This window comes from Rhincodon typus, chromosome 37, assembly GCF_021869965.1.
Source record: "Rhincodon typus isolate 14 chromosome 37, sRhiTyp1.1, whole genome shotgun sequence".
NCBI lineage: Eukaryota > Metazoa > Chordata > Chondrichthyes > Orectolobiformes > Rhincodontidae > Rhincodon > Rhincodon typus.
Window position 1 is genome coordinate 17078655 of NC_063368.1, and position 16413 is coordinate 17095067.

The 16413-nt window shown below is 44.3% G+C and overlaps 1 protein-coding gene across 4 annotated transcripts in view; it reads left to right on the plus strand.

The window, feature by feature from the left end:
• The window catches only part of LOC109924826 (receptor-type tyrosine-protein phosphatase H-like), an 86520-nt gene that overhangs the window by 14640 nt on the left and 55467 nt on the right, over positions 1–16413 (plus strand). Inside the window, exon 2 of one of the 4 annotated variants that reach the window (XM_048617691.1) lies at positions 5918–6067. The exons of 2 other annotated variants lie outside the window; for them this stretch is intronic. The gene's annotated coding sequence lies outside the window, so the exon portion shown is untranslated. Of the gene's footprint in view, positions 1–5917; positions 6068–14008; positions 14601–16413 lie in introns of those variants that run through there. One more of the 4 variants, XM_048617686.1, reaches the window with a different exon arrangement.

Consider the following 16413-nt stretch of genomic DNA (forward strand, 5'->3'; position numbering starts at 1 on the left):
GTGAGTGTGACTGGGAGAGAGGGGAGTTGACAGAGGAGTGAGTGTGACTGGGAGAGAGGGGAGTTGACAGAGGGGTGTGTGTGACTGAGAGAGAGGGGAGTTGACAGAGGGGTGAGTGTGACAGAGGGGTGAGTGTGACTGGGAGAGAGGGGAGCATGACAGAGAGAGGAAGAGTGTGACTGGGAGATAGGATGAGAGTGTGTAAAGGATGTGTTTCAATTTACGTTAAACATTTTTGCACGATGAAAATTTTATTGCCGGAGTCACGCGGGACCTTTCTGAATCTGTGCTCTGCAATCAATGTGAAGCATTGACTGTAATAATTGTGTGGGGTTGTGAAGAAGTTCCTGATCTAATTGACCCTTGGTGTAAGAGAAAGTGTGAGCAGGAGCTCAGTGTGTGACTGAGAAACTAATTAAATAGAAACAGTGGATCTCACCCCGCTGTGATAAATATTGAGAGATTTCCTCTCAATGACCAACACGGTCACATTGACTGATGTGAAAATAATGGGAGTGGTTTCTTTGTAAGCTGTCTTGCAGGACTGAGGAACTTTTAACAAATAAAAAAGCCTGATATGAGAAATACCATTTTCACGCAGCGAGTGGTTAGGTTCTGGAATGCACTGCCCGAAAGTGTGGTCAGCACAGTTTCAAGCAAGATATACAAAGCAGAATTAGACTGATATCTAGAAAGGAAGAGTGTGTGGAGTTACAGGGAGAATGACACCAAGTGAGATAACAAGGTGTAGAGCTGGATGAACACAGCAGGCCAAGCAGCATCAGAGGAGCAGGAAGGCTGATGTTTCAGGCGTAGACCCCTGACACCAAGTGAAATGCTTATTTGGAGAGCCCCAGTAAACACAATGGACTGAATGGCCTTCTTCAATTCTGTAGTTCTGTGGCGTAGAATTCTTGGGAAGCAGGTGCAGCTGGCATTTATTCCTGATAAGGTGGCAGTGAGCAAAACTTGAACTGATGTCAGATAAGGAATTTGGATTTGGTGCTGGTTTGTCAAAGCCGAGTAATTGCATTTAGTTCAGAGCCTCCCCCGGAAAGGCCTCTTACCATTGGAAAACTGGCCTGATAACTTTTACTGAGGTAGCTTTAACAACAAACAGAGAACTGTTCACAATGTCACTGAAGTTCTGTATTTTTTAAATTAATCTTGGCATGTGGCCGGACCAGAATTTATTGTCCATTCCTAATTGCCCAGAGGTCAGTTAAGAGGCAGCCACATTGCTTGAGAGTCTGGAGTCACATGTAGGCCAGACTGGGTAGGGTTGACAGATTCCTCCCCTAAATGGCATTAGTGAGCTCAACAGGATTTTACAACAATCAACAATGGTTATAGGGTCACCTTTAGACTAATCTTTCATTCTACATTTTTATAGAATTCTAATTTCAACATCTGCCATGGTGGAATCCATACTCATACCCCTAGAACATTAGTTTAGGGGTCCAGACTATTATACTTACAGCACAGAAAAGACCCTTTGGCCTGTCAAGTATGTGCCAACTTATCTACACTAATCCCACATCCCAGTATTTGGCCTCACTTGCAATGACATTTCAGGTGCTCATCAGGTACTTGTAAGTCCCAGGACTAGACCATTATGCTATCACCTCTCCTAATTCTGACATAAGCTGAAATCTATTCCATAAACATTGACCTTGAATGGAGTACAATCTAGGTTTACAAGAACGACAGACATTGGGAGTTAAACAATGAGGAGAGATTATATGTGTTAGACCTTTATCTCTAGAATTTAGAAAGTTAAGGGTTGATCAGATCAAAGGTTTGAAGGTATTAACAGGAAAAGACAGGGTAGATAAAGATAAACTATTTCCACTGGTTGGAGATTCTAGAACTAGGGACATAGTCTGTGAATGAAGGTCAGACTCTTCAGGAGGGATGTTAGGAAGCAAATCTAAACACAAGAGTGGTAGAGTTTTTGAACTCTCTTTCGCAAATGGCAGTGGATGCAAGATCGGTTGTTAATTTTAAATTCAAGACAGATAAATTTTTGTTAAGTAAAGCTATTAAAGGATATGGGCCAAAGGCAGGTGTATGGAATTATGCTACAGATCAAACATGACCTCATTGATCATAAGATATAGGAGCAGAATTAGGCCATTAGGCCTATTAAGTCTGCTCCACCATAAGATCATCTATTTCTCAATGCCGTTCTTCTGCCTTCTCCCTGTATTTGATCCCCTGGCCAATCAAGAGCCTGCATCTTGAATGGTGGAACAGGCTTGAGGAGCTGAATGGCCTATCCTGTTCCAATAAAATGAATAGGCAGTGCAAACATGGATTTTAAGAAGCAGAGTCAGAATATTACTGGTCTGAAACTACCCACAAAGCATTTTCCTATGCGAAAGGGGAAGCTTGTGAAGGTTGCATCAGTTTGTTCCGGTGGTGACTTAATAAACGCTGTTATGAAGTGACCAAGAAATACTCAAGCTGCAGTGGGAGCCATGCACAAGTCAGCAATGATTTCTCCCTCGACACCATGCAGGAACATCCCACCTCTCATTTATGCTCACACCCAGCCCCACATGCAGCTACGATGATCGCCAGCATGGGCCAGCATGAGGTCATTGCAGGGACATTGTCTTATCAGTGGGGGCAGAGGCCGATAAAGTTGCCAGGAGGTAACGTGATCTTCTTGAATGTAGCAGAATTACCCAGCGAGAAAGCAATAAACCGAAAACCATGAGGAACTGAAACTTCAAGCAAAAAGATGATTGCCAAAAGCCTAAATTTAGCTATAGAAGCAGTGAACAATTCACAGGAGAGTTTTGGTGAGCAACCAAGGGCTAAATTCAGCTGGGAACTGGGAGTGGTATAGATTTAGAGTTGTTTTGTTGGTGCAGGCTAGATGGGCAGAATGGCTTTTCTGTGTTATATGATCTACATTGTCCTTACTGGAATGGGTTTAAGGCCAGTAGGATTTCTTGTCAATCAATGATCTTTTTTAACCGAAGAAAGCTCTTGTCAGACATAGTGATTTCAGACAATAACATAGAGACTACTTCCTCAAATGTTTTACATGTTTCCTGTTACACTTTCACCAGCACATTTTATTGATAAAGCCTATTTCGTTGTAAAATCACAGATCTTTGGTAACGACCTTACATGAGAACTGAAAATTATATTACAGCCTATCAGCCATCCTGATATTGAGGCACAATATTATATATCAGGGATCCAGATCATCAAATCATAGAACAGTTACAAAAGGAGTCTATTCTGTCCATCCTGTCTCTGCAATGTCGGGGGTGGTGGTGGACTCATAGTATTTTCGCTGGACTGTTAATCCAGAGACCCAAGGGACCTGGGTTCGACATCCAGCTATGGCAGATGGTGGAATTTGAATTCAACAAAAAATCTGGAATTAAGAGTCTAACGATCTCCACGAAATTGTCAGAAAAGCCCATCCGGTTCACTAATGACCTTTACGGAAGGAAACTGCCATCCTTACCTCGTCTGGCCTACACGTGACTCCAGGCCCACAGCAATGTGCTGGACTCTTAACTGCCCTCTGGGCAATTAGGGATGGGCAATAAATGCTGGCCTGGCTAGGAATGCTCTCATCCTGTGAATGAATTAAAAAGAAATGTCCGACTGACCTGTCCTTTACCTCCAGGCCTGTAACTTTATTTTCTCCTTCAGGATAATTATCTAATTCTCTTTTGAAGGCCTTGATAGAATTTGCTTTCACCACACCAGATCCTCACTACTCACTGTTTAAGAACACTTTTTTTTTATTAATTCACGGGATGCGGGTGTCACTGGCTAGGCAAGGTTTTATTACCCATCCCCTGTTTACCCAGAAGGCAGTTCAGAGTTGACCACATTGCTGTGGGTCTGGAGTCACATGAATGAGGGAAGATTTCCTTCTCCCAAAGACATTAGAGAACATAATGGTTTCTTTTAGCAACAATATAAATTACTGGAGAAATTCAGCAAGTCTGGCAGCATTAATGGAGAGAGAAACAGACTTAATGTTTTGAACCCGGTAACCTTTCATCAGAACTCATGAAGAAGAGTCACGACCCGAAACATTAACTCTGCTTTCTTCACACTGACCTGCTGAGTTTCGCCAGCAATTTCAATTTTTGTTTCAGGTTTCTAGCATCTACGGTTCTTTATTTTATTTTAGGAGTTCTAACAGTAATTAATAGTTGTTACACAGCTACTATTAGGTTAGGTTTCACCATCTGCTATGATCAGATTTGAAACCACGTTCACAGAGCTTTAGCTAAGAGCTGGATTACTAGACTAAAGACTTTACTGCTACCACCACCACCTCAAGGCTTTGCCTCATGTTGTTTTTGCATCTCATTTTGTACCCTTGATGAGGGTGTTGCTGGCTGGGCCAACATTTATTGCCCGTCCCTAGTTGCCCCTTGAGAAGGTGATGGTGAGCTCCATTCTTGAACCACTGCAGTTCATTTGCTGTAGATAGGCCCACAATGCCCTTAGGGAGGGAATTCCAGGATTTCGACCCAGTGACACTGAAGGAACAGTGATATGTTTCCAAGTCAGGATGGTGAATGTCTTGGCGGGGGGGGATCTTGCAGGTGGTGGTGTTCCCATTTGTCTGCTGCCTTTATCCTTCTAGATGGAAGTGGTTATGGGTTTGGAAGGTGCTGTCTGAGGATCTTTGGTGAATTTCTGCAGAGCATCTTGTAGATGGAACACTCTGCTGCTATTGAGTGAATATTTGTGGATGTGGTGCCAGTCAACTATGCTGGTTTGACCTGGATGGCATGATTAGAGCTGCACCCATCCAGGCAAGTGGGCATATTCCATCACACTCCTGACTCGTGCCTTGTAGATGGCAGACAGGTTTTGGGAGTAAGGAGATGAGTTACTCGCTGCAGTATTCCTAGGCTCTGGTCTGCCATTGTAACCACTGTGTTTACGTGGCGGGTCCAGTTCTGTTTATGGTCCAGGATAACTCCCAGGATATTGATAGTGGGAGATTCAATCATTTAATGTCAAGGAGCCAATTGCCTTAACTCATTGTCCTCTGGTTCTCAATTCTTCCAACAATTAAACGGTTTTCTTATCTATCTTGTCCAACCCCTCACCTCTATCCAAACTTGCTTTAATCTTCTGTTTTCTAAAGGCCTAAGTGTTATGTTCTCTTAAGTGTTGTCCTTTAAAGGAAATTGATTTTTGAAACAACAGGGAATCCGCTTGATAAAACACCCTGTACTCCGACCTTATGATACACTGGGCTCTGTGTGTCTTTAGAGTTCACCTCTACGGTAATGAGGTCCTGGGAGGTGACTTCCTTCAACTTATGCCATCATATCTCAAAGACCAAAAGAACAATGCAGCACAAGAACAGGCCCTTTGGCCCACCAGGTCTGCTTTGACCTATGATGCCTTTCTAAACTGAAAGCCTTTTGCCTCTCCATGGTCCATGTATCTCTTTATTCCCTGCCAATTCCTATATTTGTCAAGATGCCTCTAAAATGTTATTATATCTGCTTTTATGGCCTCTGCTGAGAGTACATTCTTGGCACTTGTCACCCTCTTGTAATAAAACTTGCCTCTAATGTTTTCTTTAAACTTTTCCCCTTTTAACTTAAAGCTATGTGCCTAAGTAATTGAAATTCCTACCCTGGGATAAAGACTCCGTCTGTCCATTCTATCCGTGCCCCTCATAATTTTGCTAACTTCTATCAGGTTGCCCCCTCAGCCTCCGACATTCATATTGAAACAAATCGAATTTGTCCAATCTCTCCCTCCAAACCAGGGAACCTTTACTGTAACCTCTCCAAAGACTCCACATCCTTCTGGTAGTGTGGATACCAGAAACATGTACACAACATTCCAAATGTGGTCTAACTAATACTCGATACAGCTGCAACATGATTTGCCAATTTCTATACTCCAGCAGAGTAATAAAGACAAGCAGGCCATCTGCCTTCTTGACTATCTTATCTACGTTTGTCGTTGAAGGATATGAAATCATCCTCAACTTCAGGAAGTCCACAGTACATTACAGCAAGTAACGACACGATCAAGCAATTTGATGAGTCACTAGGTAATTTGTTTGTTTTTGTGCTGTTGAGGGATAGATAATTGTTGAGTGGGAACTTGTGGGAAACTCTCCTATTCTTCTTTGAAATAATGCCAACGGGACTTTACACACAGCTGGGGAGAAGAGTAAAAATAAAATGCTGATGATGTTGGGAATCTGAGATAAAAACAGAAAGGTGCAGTAGAAACTCAGAGCGTCTGGCAGCATCTGTGGAGAGAGAAACAGAATTAATGTTTCAAGTGCGGGATGACTCTTCTTCAGGGGAGCGGTGCAGAGCCTCTGTTTAAGGCATCACCTAAAAGATTGTAGTTCCTCCTTCAGTGCTGCTTTGGAGTGTAGACTGGTACAGCTAGTTCCTTTATTCTTTTATTCATGAGGGGCCTCACTGCCTAGGCAGCATTTATTGCCTGTCCCTAATTGCCCAGAGGGCATTTCAGAGCCAACCCCATTGCTGTGGGTCTGGAGTCACATGTAGGCCAGACCAGGTAAGGGTGGCAGATTTCCTTCCCTAAAGGGCATTAGTGAACCAGATGGCTTTTCCCTGACAATCGACGATGGATTCATGGTCATCATTAGACTCTTAATTCCAGATATTTTATTGAATTCAAATCCCACTATCTGCCGTGGCGGGATTCTAATCCAGGTCCCCAGAATGTTGTCTGGGTCTCTGGATTAACAGTCTAGCCATAATACCACTAGGCCATCACCTCCCCTAATACTAATGGAAAGATATCATAGAATCCCTACAGTGTGGAAGCAGGCCATTGAGCTCAAACTGACCCTCTAAAGGGCATCCCTCCCAGATCCACCCCATCCGTGTAACCCTGCACTTCCCATGGCTAACCCACCTAAACCTGCACATCCCTGGACCCATCAAGCATGGCTAACCCACCTAATCTGCACTTCTTTGCACTGTGGGAGGAAACTGGAGCACCCGGAGAAAACCCACACAGTCAAGGGGAGAATGTGCAAACTCCACACAGACAGTCACCCGAGGGTGGGATCAAATCTGTCTCCCTGGCGCTGTGAGGCAGCAGTGCTAACCACTGAGCCACTGTGCCTCTCAGCAGATTTGAGCAGCTTCTGTGGAGAGAGAAAAACAGAGTTAACATTTCAAAGTCCAATACGATTTCTTTGCCAGACCTGCTTAGTTTCTCCAGCATTTTCTGTTTTTATTTCAGATTTCCAGCATCCACAGTAACTTTGCTTTTATTTAGGTAAAGAAATCTGCCATCTTTACCTCATGCGGCCTACATGTGACGCCAGATTCCAGCAGGTTGTTTCCGAACTGCCCTCTGCAAGGGCCTAACATGCCATTCAGTTCAAGGGCAATTAGTCATGAGCAGTGACCTGGCTGGACACATTCACACCCTTGGGAAAGAATAAAGAAAGTTCTTTCCCACCACCAGGGCCCAGTCGTTGAAAGCAGAACATGGAGCCTCACTGATACGAAGGTGCCTGTTGATGTTATTCAGAATCAAATACAATGTTAGCCACCACTTACCATAGCAACTCCCGAGGGAAATTGGCAGCTTGAGGTCCATGAGTATTGTTTTATATTTTACCTGAAGGTGTGATTCACTGTCTAGGTCTCTTTAGCAGTTTGGTCTTACCCTGGCCTCCTGCACACCTAGCACCTTTGGCAAGCCACTCAGCACCACGACCCGACCCTCCTCTCGTTCACCTCAGTTGTCAGGAAGTGGCCTTGATTTTTTTGCAGCAGTTCCTGGGTTAAAATTGGGCCCGAAGTACAGACAAGGCCTTTACTTTTTGCCAGAGCCAGTAGTCCTCCAATGCCCCTGACTGTCTCACACCAGACAGGTTTCTGTGGACAGTCACTGGGAGATGTCTGGGATCTTTCCTGTCTGAACCTAGTGTCACTGAGGCAAAGGTGACATCCAAACTGAGGTGGGTGAACAACGCAAAACTTGGAATCAAGCCAGATCCGTATTAATTAGTATGACACCAGGCAATGCTTTTAAGTTTCTTGAAAGTGGAGTCACAGGTAGACAGGATAGTGAAGAAGGTGTTTGGTACACTTGCCTTTATTGATCAGCGCATTGAGTACAGGAGTTGGGAAGTCATGTTGCAGCTGTACAGGACATTGGTTAGGCTACTTTTAGAATACTGCGTTCAGTTCTGGTCTCCCTGCTATAGGAAAGATGTTGTGAGATTAGACAGGGTTCTATTAGATGGGGATAGCGGGAGGTTACAGCAATGGGGATAGTGGGAGGTTACAGCGATGGAGATGGTGGGACATTACAGCGATGGGGACGGCGGAGGTTACAGCGATGGGGATAGTGGGAAGTTACAGCGATGGGGATAGCGATGGGGACAGCGGGTGGTTACAGACACGGGACAGTGGGTTAGGAAGTGGATATTTGAAATGGTGACTGACACGGAGATAGTGTATATATCATCTCACTAAAGTCTCACCTCTATCGGGTCTGTACCTTCCAAAACAGCATCTGTACCCTCTACAAAGTCAGCAGCATGGGATCACCACCCCCTGCAAGTTCCCCTTCAAGACATTCACCATCCTGACTTGGAAATATATCACCATTCCTTCGCTGTCACTGGGTCAAAATCCTGGAATTCCCTCCCTAAGGGCATTGTGGGTCTACCTCCGGCACATGGACTGCAGCAGTTCAAGAAGGCAGCTCACCCCCACCTTCTCAAGGGGCAGTTAGGGATGGGGCAGTAAATGCTGGTGCAGCCAGCCTCGCACACATCCCATTGGCAAGTTAAAGAAAAAGATAAGATCCGTTTCCTTGAGTTCCAATGGGTTCAGTCTTGACACTGTCACTGCTACCATCAAAACAATGAACAAATGAACAAATGTAAAAGTACAGCACAGGAACAGGCCCTTCGGCCCTTCAAGCCTGTGCCAACCATCATGCCCTAATTAATCTAAAAAACAAACCTGCCATTTTTCTATCAGTATCCCTCTATTCCCTCCTTTTCATGTACCCATCTAGGTGTCTCTTAAATGTCTTCAATGTGCCCGCTTCCACCACCTCTTCTGGTAGTGCATTCCAGGCTCTCTCTGCGTGAAAAACTTCCCTTGCACATCTCCCTTAAACTTTCCCCCTCTGACCTTGGACCTGTGCCCCCTTGTAATTGAAACTTCAACCCTGGGAAAAAATGCCAGTGTGGTCTCACTGCAGTACTTGAGCAGATATTGAGGCTGAGACTCGAATGCAGTACTGAGGGAATGCTGCCCCTCCAGGAGGTACAGAAGAGATGTTAAACTGTGCAGTTATAGATGGATGTTATCAAGTGTTTCAAAATAGGTTAGGGGAGCTATCTTCAATGTCCTGGCCAATGTTCATCCCTTGGCTGTCACTTCAGACACAGACTATCCAGTCATTATTACCTTGCTCTTTGTTCGAGCTTGCTGTGTACAAACTGGACTAATAAAAAGCACAAATGCTGGAAATCCTCAGCAAGTCACACAGCCTCTGTGGATCGAGGTGGAGTTAACTTTTCAGGCTTTCCATCAGGAAGTCATGAAAGGTGCCACATAAATGCAACTCTTCCGTTTTATCCTTGCCCCTGAAACAGTTTCTCAGAGCAGCTAAGTATGTGTTATTAATGTTGGCCTAGGCAGCAATGAATGTATCCCAGTACTGAATAATGAGAAAGGGAAGTTGCCATGGAGACATGCCTAATTAGAGAGACACCCTGTAGATTCACTTTCCATGATACCAGCCCAGGGAGACTCATGGAAAAGCTCCAAATAGCACTTCTGTTTATCTTCAGAGGATTTGGTTGGGAGGAGCCATTGTCTGTCACCTCGGTTGATCACTTGGGTGTAACTGGACATGGCACAATGCCTTGCTGTGACAAATTCGATATGACGTCCTTCTTCCCTCTGCTTTTTGGGCAGAGCTGGCAGAAATTCCCCTGAATGTATCAATGACGGTCTATGCCTCAGTTAATGAAGGCACCAACCTTATGAGCTTTGAACTCTGGGCAGGCATTTGAGGGACATGTGTTGGCAGCTGCAGGAGATGTTGTTTTATTCAGAGATTAAATGGACAAAATGTGATTATATTTATTAATTTACCCAGTATTGAGCTGTGCAGCATCAGAGAGTATACACGGGATAGGGAGTCTTACATAACACATTTCCACCCCACAGAAATCCATGATTCCCCAAAACTATGGAAGGCCAGGAATATCCTGTAGACATTTTCCTGTTCACTTCTAGAGCAAGCTGGGACTTGAACTTGAAATCGTGTAGCTCAACAGTAGCATACTGCATCACAAAAGCCCTAACAAGTAGCCTGTGTATAAAATACATCCAGTGAGAAGATCTAATTGTAGTTGAAATGACGAAATGATTTACTGGGGTTGGTACGGAGAGGCTATTTATTCTTGATTAAGGGTGCAGAAATAATTTGCAAGCATGGTTCCAGGGACAAGGACGTTTATTTTCATAGACAGATTTCAGAAGTTGGGAATGTTTTACTCAGAGAAGGAGAGATTTGATCAAGGTGTTCAAAATCAAGAGGGGCTGGGACAGAATTGATAGGGAGAAACTGTTCCTATTGGTGGAAGGATTAAGAATGAGAGGGCACAGATTTAAGGGAATTGGCTGAAGAAGCAGCAGTGACACCAAGGAGAAGGGGTTTCACGCAGCAAGTCTCTTGTCTAGCATTTATCTCTGAAGCACAATTACTGAAACAACTGATTTAACAATTTATCTTTGCTGTTTCTTTACATTATCTGACAAACTGCGTTCAACTCTCGCCAACTAGGAAAGACGTTGTGAAACTTGAAAGGGTTCAGAAAAGATTTACAAGGATGTTGCCAGGATTGGAGGGTTTGAGCTACAGGGAGAAGCTGAATAGGCTGGGGCTATTTTCCCTAGAGTGTTGGAGGCTGGGGGGTGACCTTATAGAGGTTTATAAAATCACGAGAGACATGGATAGGGTATATAGCCAAGGTCTTTTCCCTGGGTAAGGGAGTCTAAAACTAAAGGACTTGGTTTAAGGTGAGAGGGGAAAGATTTAAAAGGGACCCAAGGGGCAACATTTTCAGGCAGAGGGTGGTATGTAAATGGAATGAGCTGCCAGAGGAAGTGGTGGAGGCTGGTACAACTACAATATTTAAAAGGCATCTGGATGGGTATATGAATAGGAAGGGTTTAGAGGGATATGGGCTAAATGCTGGCAAATGGGACTAGATTTATTTATGATATCTGGTCGGTATGGATAAGTTGGACCAAAGGGTGTATATCCATACAGTACAGCTCTATGACTGTATAAGTGGTTAGGAGCTGGAATCCATTGTCTGAGAGTGTGGTGGAGGTTCAATCAAAGCTGTTATTGCTTCTTGCTGAAGAATTATTCCTTTTAAGACATTTTCTTGTTGAGTTGAGCACTTTGCCTTGGCTTGACTGGAAATGGAAAGTGAGTCAAGCTGAAGGATGTTGATTGTATCTGATTAATCATACGTAATAAACAAGTGATACAGATGTAATTATGGCTCCTCAGTGTTGCAGCATAACCAGATATCTATTGTCATTCAGTCTGACCAATTGTACCAATCACCTCATGAGCAAAGCTAAATTTCCCTTAATCATTGTTAATGATATACGGAATACAACTTTACAGGTCGATAATGCAGCCTGGTATTCTGTAAGTAAAAACAATATGCTGCAATTTTCAGCAAAATTAAAATGAAATTTACTAATATTTAACATAAACTCTTTCAATTTGGAGCTAATAATTCCAATAAAGAGTTATTTTCTGCACTTTTTGGTACTATGTGCCAATGGAGACATTGAGATTTTGTTTCACTCTGTCTTTTCTACTGCTCCTACCTACCTACCCATCCCCCATACACCACTCCCCTCAAATCCCTGATAAAGTTTTGTTTATATTGGTTATTGCCGTACATTAGACTGAACAGGTGGCCCTGAAACGGTATTTCCTGAAAAGGAGATTCATTTCAAGTGGCATTTGGATTGTTATCTGAGAAGGAAGCAGGGCAGTATGATGGCGCAGTGGTTAGCACTGTGCCTCAAAGCACCAGGGACCCAGGTTCAATTCCACCCTTGTGTGTGAGTTTTCACATTCTCTGGGTCTGTGCTGGTCCCCTCTGGGTGCTCAGATTTCCTCTCACGGTCAAATGATGTGCAGGTTAGGTGGATTGGCCATGTTAAAATTGCCCCTAAGCGTCCAGGGCTATGTAGGCTAGGTGTGTTTGCCAAGGGAAATGCAGGCTTACAGGGGTGGGTTTGGGTGGGAGGCTCTTCAGAGTGTTGATTTGGACTTGATGGGGTTGAATGACCTGCTTCCATTCTGTAGGGGTCCTCGGGAAAGGTGTGCAGAAGTGGTGGTGACGTAGTCTGCATTGCTCTGTCAGACATTTTGCACAGGCATGATGGGACGGGACAATTGCCCTCCTGTTGCACTGTAGAAATTCTGAAATTCTGGGAAATGCAGAAGGTGAACCTAAGAATGGCGCTTTACTTGCAGCACTGACAGAGAGCTGTGCTGGCCAAGAAGTTTATTGGGCACCATACCAGATGCTAGGAATGATACCTGTATGGCAATGCCCAACAACATTGGGTCCCAGACCTCAGGTCAGCCTGGGTACATGCTCGATATTCTCAGGTACTGTCAAACCTCCCAGTTACAAGTCACTGTGTCACGTCTGCATCTTCAACTAAACACTGAAATTGAAAAGGAGACCTGTTTTAATCTTTCGTGGAATTTGGATGCTGCCAGCAAGCCTAGAATTTGTTGCTGGTGTTCCCTTCACTGTGACTCGTGCCAATCAGTGTGCCAACGCATTGACTTTCCATTTCGGAAATCACTGTTGTGCCCAGATCCTGGAGGTCTTGGCACCGAAAAGAAATGAGAGGGAATATTGTCTGATGCCCATCCTTAATTGCCCTTAACTGAGAGGTTTGCATGGCCATTTCAGAGGGCAGCTAAGAATCAAATGCACTGCTGTACATCTAGAGTCACATGTAGGCCAGACTGGATAAGGACAGCAGATTTCCTTCCCTTCAGGACACTAATGATTCAGATGGGTTTTTATGACAATTGTCATTGTAGTATTACTGATTAGAGTAATTATTCATTGAATTTATGGGTAGATTTCCAGTCCAACCACCATCTACCTGGTAAAGAATTAGTTGGTGGGGAGGTGGGCGTGAAACAGTGAGCTGGACAGCTGGTCAAGCATCATTACCCCACACTGTTTCTGCGGCTAGATCAGTGAGCGCAGTTGGCTTGATGTCTCAGTTATGCTATAGCCATAACACCAACAGCATTGGTTCAATTCCCACAATGGCTGAAGTTACCATGAAGGACTCTCCTTTTCAACCTCTCCACTCTCCTGAGGAATGGTGACCCTCAAGTTAAACCATGACTAGTTGTCTCTCTCTAAGGATAGAACAGACCTGTGGTGACTTTACCTTTATTTGCATTCAACCAAGTAATTTTATTTTTGTCCAGACAATATATCTATCTGGTTTCAGCTAGAAATGTCCCCTCGTTAACACCACTTGTGGACCTGGCATTCCTGAACAATGGCACAATAGCTCAGTGGTTAGCCCTGCCACCTCAGAGCGCCAGGGACCCGGGTTTGATTCCACCCTCGGGTAGCTATCTGTGTAGAGTTGGCACATTCTCCCCATGCAGTCCAAATATGTGCAGGTTGGGTGGATTGGCCATGCTAAATTGCCCATAGTGTCCAGGGCTGAATAGGTTAGGTGGATTAGCCATGGGAAATGTGGGTTACAGGCTGCTCTTTGGAGGGTCGGTGTGGTCTCGATGGGCCAAATGGCATGCTTCCACAGTGTAGGGATTATATGAGCAAAGGGTGCACTGACTCCTCTTGTATTTGGGGGAGCCCAATTTTATGTGGAGTGAGGAAACTCAAGCAAGGTATAGGTATCTTGTCAACAGGCAGGAAGGATCCACCATCCTTCTCTTAGAGCCATTTTGGTACAGAAGGAGATTGACCCATCAAATCCATTCTGGGTCTCTGTAGAGCCATATTTAGTCAGTTCCCTCTAAAGAATAGAAATGAGTAGAATACTCAACGCACCACACAAGGGAAAGGAGGGAGATATTTCTCTTTCAGCTGGACGACCTGGGCTGGAAGAAGCTACAGGGTCTGAGAAGGAACTGCAAAGCCAGAGACTGAGGCAGTGGTATTAGAGATGGGTATAGGGAGTAGTGTGGTAGAAAGAGGCAACAAGGAGAATTGAAAGGATTTGAGAAGGAGACCCATGATAGATCAGGAGGCATAAGAAATTCAGTACCAAAGGGTACTGAAAGACAAGGAAGATAACGTCATTGTAGTCTCATTCTCTCAGATACACATCAGGTAGTGGTTTAACCTGGGGGTCACCATGCCTCAGAAGATATATAACCTCAGCCAGTGTGGGAATGGAACCCTTGCCTAGCAACGTCAATCCATGCTGCTAGCTAGCCATCCAGCCAACTGAGCTAGCTGATTCCCTTTGTGAAGCAACTAGAGAAACCGATTCTGGGTCTTGAAGATTTTGAAGGTAATTGAAAGTCTTGAAGGTAAATGGTCTCAACAAAAACATTCCCCCTCTGTGAAAATGAGAGTACAGGTTAACATCTGAAATGGCTAAACACCAACTTTGTAAATCTCTGGTCTCTTTCCTTACATGCTACCCAGCCTGCTGACTGTTTTCATGCTTTGTTTGAGATATCATACTGTCAGCCTCCAATGTACATATGGCTTTCAACTAAGTAAGCTTACTGGCTTCAGTCTCCACAGGACTTTCCACTTGTTAGTGAATTAGTTAGGTAGGGATAGGAAAGATCACCTTGCCACACCACAAGTGCTTTGCAGCGTGTTATTGAAAAGAAAAAGGTTAACTGGATGAGATGAATACTAACTGCTGGATGGCAATGAGCTTGGCACAGTTTCAGTCACAGCTGATGAATAGAGCTCAGTGTTGTTCACTGCCAGGCAATATGATGGATATGAGGTGGATATGATGAATGTTCAGAAGGTTTTTGTTAAAGTCTGACAGAAGAGGCTAGGGTGCAAGATGTTGACTTTTTTTAACAATTAGTTCACAGACATGGAATGGAGGGTAGGATTACATTTTTTTTTCATGGAAGGTGGTGTCTAGTGAGGTACCACAGAGATCAGTGTTTGGACCCCAACTATTCTCAATCTCAATATATATCAACTATTTGGATGGGGAAATCAAATTTAGTATTTCTAAGTTCTAGTTAGGATGGTAGCTTAGTGGTTAGCACTGCTCTTCACAATGCCAGGGACCCAGGTTGAATTCCAGCCTCGGGCGACTGTCTGTGTGGAATTTGCACATTCTCCCCGCGTCTGCATATGTTTCTTCCAGGTGCTCCGGTTTCGTCGCACAGTCCAAAGATGTGTGGGTTAGGTGGATTGGCCATGCTAAATTGCCCATAGTATCCAGGGATGTACAGGCTAGATGGGTTAGCCATGGGAAATTCAGGGATGGGGTGGGTTTAGGTGGGGTCCTTTTTGGAGGGTCAGTGTGGATTTAATGGGTTGAATGGCCTGCTTCCACGCTGTAAGGATTTTATGATTAGGTGATATATATTTGTTGTGACATATGATACTTATGCTGTTATGTTATGCTACATTAAAAACATAAGAAATAGGAACAGATGTAGGCCATTCAGCCCTTTGAGCCCACCCTGCTATCCAATGCGATCATGACTGATTCTCTATTTCAACACCTCTTTGCCATACTATCCGTGTATTGCCATATTATCTGTGTATCCCTTGATGTTTTTAATATGTTGAAATCTATTGATCTCAGTCTTAAACGTATTCAGCAACTGGATGTCCCCCACCGCCCTCTGGGACAGAGAATTCCAAAGATTTACAAACTTCTGAGCAAAGAAATTCCTCCGCATCTCAATCTGAATGGCCTGTCCTTGATTCTGAAACTGTGTCCCCTCATTCTAGACCAAAACCGGCACCATCACCATCAACACCACCAATACCCACCATCACCATCAACAGCACCAATACCCACCACCATCAAAAACACCACCAATACCCACCATCACCATCAACACCACCAATACCCACCACCACCAATACCCACCATCACCATCACAACCACCAATACCCACCAACACCAGCATCACCAACAGCACCAACACCACCACCAATACCCACCATCACCAACACCACCAACACCACCATCACCATCACCTCCATCAGCACCAACACCACCATCACCTCCATCACCACCAACACCACCATCACCTCCATCACCACCAACACCACCAACACCACCAACACTACCACCACCACCACCAAAACCACCATCACCATCACCATCACCA